Here is a 7,120-nt window from a genome sequence, read left to right as displayed (position 1 = left end):
CCACCCGACGGGGTGGAAAACGCGTCTGAGTGTGCGTCGACCGAGATGGCACGATTCGAGGACGATTTGGCGGATGATCCCGAGGCCGATCGGTCAGATCCCGAGGACGATCTGTTGGAGGGTGTTGCAGCAGTGGAAACCACAACTAGAATTGTCTATATTTGGCGTAAAATCAACACATTCATGCACACCATTCTTAGCATAAAAATCATTAGTTGGATTAGCATCATCATTATTTTGTAATTCGTGACCCCCAAGCATAGGTAGATGAAGGTCGGGAGACAGAAGTGAAATTTCCGCACGTAATTGCGCACCGGCATTGGGATTAAGGCTAGCAAAAGGGAAAACGGACTCAGCGAACACCACGTCGCGAGAAATATAGACACGGTCAGTGGAGATGTCAAGGCACTTATAACATTTATGAAGAACACTATACCCAAGAAAGGCATATTGTTTGGAACGAAATTGAAGTTTTCGAGCATTGTATGGGGGAAGATTGAGCCAAACCGCACATCCAAAAATGCGAAGAAACGAGTAATCAGGTTTGGAGTGAATAAGACGCTCAATAGGGGACTGCGAGTCATTGACTTTACTAGGGAGGCGATTGAATGAATAAACCGTTGTGGAGAAAGCCTCATCCAAAATTTTGAGAGGCATAGAGGCATAAGCTAGGAGGGACAACCCAACCTCAACAATGTGCTGATGTTTGAATTTAGCAGAGTCGTTTTGCTGATGAGCATGAGGACAAGAGACTTGGTGAGAAATTCCCACTCTTTGAAAAAAAGAGTTGAGTTTTTATACTCTCCACCCTAGTCAGTTTGTAGAGCAATGACTTTTTTTTATCAAAAAGTCTTTCGACATGATGCTGATTGTCATGAAACTTCTGAAAAACATCATATTTATTTTTCAATAGATATATACATGTAAACTTGCTATAGTCATCAATGAAACTAACATAATATTTATTACGACCAACTGACGCAGGAGCAGGACCTCATATATCAGAAAACACAAGTTCTAAAGGAATAGAGGATACACCGGGGGATTTAGGATAGGGCAACTGATGACTTTTAGCCTTTCGACAAGCATCCCACACTGACTCTTTATTTGACTCCCTAAAGTGAATATTATTTTCTCTAAGAATTTGTTGAACTATTACTGACGAAGGATGGCCTAGGCGCCGATGCCAATAGGAAGACGACTGGACACCAAAAGCTTGTCTCCCAAATGAAGAGGACGATGATGATGAAGGATTGGATAGAGGCCACCAACACATCTACCTTGAAGAAGAACTTCCCTCGTGTCCCGATCCTTAAGAAAAAATGATTAGGCCAATATTCAGCAAAATCATGGTTATCTTTGGTGAGATGATGAGTGGAAAGGAGGCTTTTGGTGGCTTGAGGTACATGAAGGATATTATTAAGATGAAGATTATGATTGGGGATACGAAGTAACGAATGACCAATGTGATGTATATCCATACCTTGCCCATATGCATTATGAATTTGGTCTGAACCTTGATATCGATCACGCACAGTTAACTTGTCCAGTTCTCCTGTAACATGATCCGTAGCCCCCGTGTCACTGTACCAGTTGGTATCTATACCATATGAGTTTACCGCCACTCCTACGGATCGATCTAGTCCTTGATAATTTTTGTTGAAGCGTTTCCAACACCGGAACATTGGATGTCCATCTCGGCCACATATTTGGCATGCAACATCTGAGCCTCCACCGCGACGACCACCTCCTCCTTGGCATTGCTGCTGGTAATTCCCACCACTACCTTGGGTGTAATTTCCTCCGCCATTGTTGTGTTGTGGAGCACCACCACGTCCACCACCATTGCTGCCTCCGCCAAGACCACCTTGCTGATAGTTGCCACCTCCACGGTCTTCCATGTATCCACCGCAGTTGTAACCGTAGCCACCACCACGTTGGGCTGCATTGGCGGAGGAATCTAGCCCCAAGCCACCAGTTCACTGTCCGAATTCCGACCTTCGATACGAGCATCGTACGAGACAAACTGAGCATACAGATCTCCAAGGCTCACGTGATTTTCCACCTTGATCAGGGCCGTGATTGCCGCCACGAACCCATCATACCGATCATCAAGACCAGCAAGAATATAGGAGATGATGTCTTCATCATCAAGCTTTTTCCGGCATTAATTAGCCATCTCATATGCAAGAGTTTTGATCCGTCCAAAGTAGGCATGTGCTGTTTTATTCTCCTTCCGAGTTTGGTTTAGCTGGGTACGGAGGTGGACGATGCGGGACTTGGAAATCGAGGAGAACATCTCTGTGACTGCTGTCCAGACTTCCCGAGCGCTCGATAGGTCTGCAACTTCTACCAGAACCTCCCTTGTCATGTTCCTGAGCAAGTACCCGAGCACAGCTTGATCTTGTGAAATCCACCGTGTGTACTCCAGATTAGGAGTCTTCATCTCCTTCCCGTTGCTATCCTTGGTGACAACCTCCTTCTCTGGTTCAGCCCCGTCTCCAGGATTTGGGGGCCCCGGTGCGACTTACAAAATAGGGCTCTATTTTTTATTGTTCAAACTCAATAACTAGTCAAACAATATCATACCTTTACTTCATTATATAAATTCAGAATGTGTTATTCCGTATAATATGTTCTATTACGCACAAAGTTTGAAAATATGTCGAGTATTCATTCTAAAAGAGTAAATGTAGCACTAAAGTAATAAAGGAATCTCATGCTTTACCAAAAAGCATCATCCGTCCGGTATTTTTTGGAAAAAAAATTTCACTCATATCTTTATAACTAGTCTTTTCCAAGATATCATTGTCAAGTGTTTTGTTGCCAATCCGCTCCTTCTTACATATACACCATTAACAAGAATGGTTAATAGAATTCTATATGCAACATTAGCAATAGGATAAAAGGGACGTTCAATATTCATCTCCATCAATATTCCTATGGTTTTCATGCTTAAGTGCAACCCCAAATTTAGCTGAAGCATCCTTCAAACTCTTATCAACAACTGAGCTGAACAACAATTAGATCTGTGGCCGACGCAAACTTAAGCTGGAAATCATTAGGATCCGCATCCTGGCCTGCTGGGCTATAGGAGCAAAACAAATAGGGCCGTTGCAGCCTGCAGCTGGGCCACTACCCAGCGTCGGGAAACTCCAATCTTCTACGTTTTAACGCTAAGAGCAAGATACTAGGCAGAATTTTTTTGGGGGCCCCACGATTTTGGGGGCCCTGTTCGGCTGATCATTTCGATCATGGCCATCGACGGGCCTGCTCTGGTTCCTCGACCGATCCATCAAGGAATCCTTGAAGTTGCGCACCTCTGATCGCCGGCATGACCTGCACCTTCTAGATCATGAAGTTCTCCGACGTAAGTTTCTCTGACACCGATTCTCTAAGAGATCCTCCGCCAGGTGCCATGGTCGACGAAGAGGAGGAAGCAAAGCTCGATCTAAGGAAGAAATTTCGCTCTGATACCATATGAATCGATATGGAAACGTCGTTGTCTCTCTGGGGCGACGGGTATGACATATATATGGACAGAGATACAATACATGAGATCCTACTGTAGACTACTCATATTCCTCATATACACGAAATAGTTCTAGGCTAGAGACTACATACAATACGTTTAACACTACTAGTGTCCTGATGCTTCCAAATCCTAGCCAGAATGTCCGCGGGCTTCAACAGAATATTGCAAAAATAATTCCAACTAAATGCAAAGCTTGTGTATAATGCGCGAGTGGTAATATAAACCTAGCAACGACTAGCATCTACTCCTTGCTCGACCATGTAGCTAGGCAAGTTGATCTTTTGTGAATTTTGATCTCATACCACATATCTTCTCACGCTTAAATAGACTATGTATCACATTAATGGTTGATATCACGTGGTGCAACAACCATGCAACATACGCTTTCATGCATTTCAATGCAACCACATGGAGCATATATGTGTATCCATGTACTTCTCTGAGCATCCTCTCCCTCTCTGAAGTAGCACTTTAATAGATGTCCTGTTCGTATCCATTCAACTTCAAAATGTAGAAACTTATGATGGCATTTGGAGAAAGCCTTTACAATTTCATGTCAAGTTGCATGGTCCCTAAGAAGCAGAAAGGATCTAAGCAACCAGAACCGTTGCAATATAAATCATTTCTCGACCAAAAATAATCATACCATCATTTGGTATAATTTGTACCTATATCCATGGGCGGAGTCACCATCCCTTTTGCCCGGGCGACTGCCCTGGCTTCTTCATCGCTCGTCTCCTGGAGCTAGCGATTCGTCTGAAGGAAAACTCTGGCCGAAAGCAGCTCTGCCTAGGCTTCAACGAAGAAATTTTGGGCCCACCAATTTTGGACCTCACTTTGGGCCAGCCAACCACCGTGTGGGCTGTGCACCTGTCCTACGGAATAGGGACCGGTCATTCCACAGAAAAAAAGCTGTAGACATATACTTTTGTACCAGTTTCAGACTGCACGTACAGTTTGAACACTGCTCGCTCCCTTTGAAAATGTACGTGCTGTTAGACTTTGTATAGCATTGTATTATGTATTTTATATATATATATATATATATATAGGGTCGCACTATTCTAAAACCGGATTCTGAGCACCGCATACCTATAAGGAGCCGACCGAGCGAGAAAAAGCCCACCGAACCGATTCGATGAAGAAAAAAAAAACCAAAACTGCTCCACCACCACGGATCTGCTCCCCCGATGGGCACCTCCCACCGGCCAACCTCCAAGCACGCTCCGGCCAGCTCCGCCTCCCGCGCCGCCGCCCCGGCCACTTCGGCGCCTCCCTCCCCCTGTACCCTCACGCCGGCGAAAGTTCCCCCTAAGCGCGCTCCGTCTAGCTTCGCCTCCCCCGCCGCCGTCCCGGGCACCTCGCGCCTCCCGCCTCCTGTAGCCTAACGCCGGCGGCGGATTCCTCTACGCACGCGCCACGGATCCTCCTCCGCCGGCCCGCTTCCCCTCCACCTGCTCACTTCCGTCCCGGTGCTCTCGCGCCGCCGGTTTCCTCCGAGCACGCGTGGCGCGGCTCCTTCTCTGCCGGTCTGCATCCCCTCCGCGGCTCTTCTCTCCAGCAGCGTGGCTCCCGTCTGATTCCACTCCCGGCGGCACCAACAGCTCGCCCGCTTTCAATTCCACCGCCGCAGGAGGCATGACGCACGCTCGATGCGGTGCCCCCCGTAGCGCTGGCTCCTGATTTCGACGGCTCTAGGAAAGATCATGCACCATCCACACCGGCAGTCCCATGCCGTTCCTGGTACATTTACTTGGACAGTACAAGCTTCTAACGGAGGCAGTGCAACCTTGAGGTGAATTAAGCGCAGATAAGGGAAGTTCAAATAGATTCAGAAGTGCAGTGCTGCTAGTTTTCTCAACCGTGCAGATTAATGCTCCTTTACTTGGCGCTGCTCTTTTTACCGTTTGCTTGCGCTGGTGCTATTGCTGTGTTCTGACATGATCCCAGCCTGTGCTCTTTGTTGTACCTCATAGTGGAAGAAGGAGCAAACACCGAGTGTGTGGTGCAAAAACCATTCCCCGCATCTATGATGGGTAGAACAAAGCATCAGGATGTCCCGAATGCTTCCATGTGATTCCTTTTTTCAAAAGATTCAGGTACTTTGTATTTGACTGCACCTACAGGTTTGTATGCCCGTCACCTGTTTGTACTTTTGCCTGATAGGTTAATGAATAGTTGCCCAATTTAAGAGCGGTTAGCACTGGTGGTACAAATTCCAGTGGAATGTATTGATATCAGGTTGCAATTAACATGTATATTCCTTGTTATTTGTAGGCTACACTTTGGTGATTTCAAGCATAATTTAAAATGGAATGTATTGATATCAGTTTGGCATCTGCATGGTGAGGGAGCGCTCTGCAAAGTGGCGAGAGCATATGCGAGCTCCACTCTAACGTGATGCCCTTTCTCCTCTATCTTTTCTGTATGTTTTCTGCTAGAGAATATTTCATAGCTGGCTCAGGCAGAACGGCACCTGTGAAGATGTAGAAAGATGAAAGAAATGCTATTGTGTGTCTATTATTTCACGTATACATTATTTGTTTTTCTTACAGATTCTAATCTAATTTTTTATTTGATAAGAAAGTGCGCGAAGAGCACTCAATCGACCCGAAAAGACAATTCTTCTCTGGGAATTACAGGGAATTGCTATTGGGAAGTACAGGGAATTGCTACGGATAAGTACAAGATTTTGCTACGAGCAAGTACAACTCTCGCTCAGAATTATTTTTTTCATAAACAGAAAAATCTTCTAACATAAATAATATTTTGAGCACCACTTTTCCTATATAGGATACGATTAGAAAAAAAACTGCGGAAATCACTTCCTCCCGCACGCCCACCAAGCCGTGCATACACTATCCCCACCACCAAGTACCTTGTTTGCCGCCACCGGCCCGCTCCCCCCACCGCCGGCCCTCCCAAGCCTACCGCCCCGCCGCGCGCTGGCTTTCCCAAGTCGTCGTCCCGCTGCGCTCTGGCCTTCCCAAGCCCCCAGCCCGCCGCGCGCCGGGCCTCCCAACCCCCACCGCCGTCGCGCGCCTAGCCTCCCGGCATCTCGTTGACCACCGACGGTGCACCCCGAGCCCCACCGGCGTCTCGTTATCCACGAGGAAGTTCAACTACTTGACGCTGAGAAGTACAAGTATTCGACACGAGCAGTACACCTGCTTAATATATGAAGTACAAGAAAACCGAGAAAATCCAAATGTACAAAAAAATATAATCCGATCATCCGCGAGGAAGTTCAAATGCTAGACACAGATAAGTACAACCATTTAACACGAGCAGTACAAGCAGTTATTATAGGAAGTAAAAGAAAACCAACAAAATCCAAATCTAGAAAAAACATAAAAAAATCCCGTCATCCGTGAGGAAGTTCAAATAGTTGATGCGGAGAAGTGCAACCATTCAACACGAGCAGTACACCCGCTTAATATAGGAAGTACAAGAAAACCGACAAAATCCAAATGTACAAAAAACAAAAATAATCCTGTCACCCGCGAGGAAGTTCATATACTTGAAAACGAGAAGCACAACCATTCGGCACGAGCAGCACACCCACTTAATATAGAAAAGTACAAG

The 7,120-nt window shown here is 46.1% G+C and overlaps 1 pseudogene; it reads right to left on the bottom strand.

Moving 5' to 3' along the window:
• Nucleotides 1-2,064: 2,064 nt before the first annotated feature.
• Nucleotides 2,065-2,158, bottom strand: LOC124704958 (annotated as a pseudogene).
• Nucleotides 2,159-7,120: the final 4,962 nt, after the last annotated feature.

This window comes from Lolium rigidum, chromosome 3 (genome assembly GCF_022539505.1).
Source record: "Lolium rigidum isolate FL_2022 chromosome 3, APGP_CSIRO_Lrig_0.1, whole genome shotgun sequence".
NCBI lineage: Eukaryota > Viridiplantae > Streptophyta > Magnoliopsida > Poales > Poaceae > Lolium > Lolium rigidum.
This window is presented reverse-complemented; position numbering and strand designations above follow the sequence as displayed.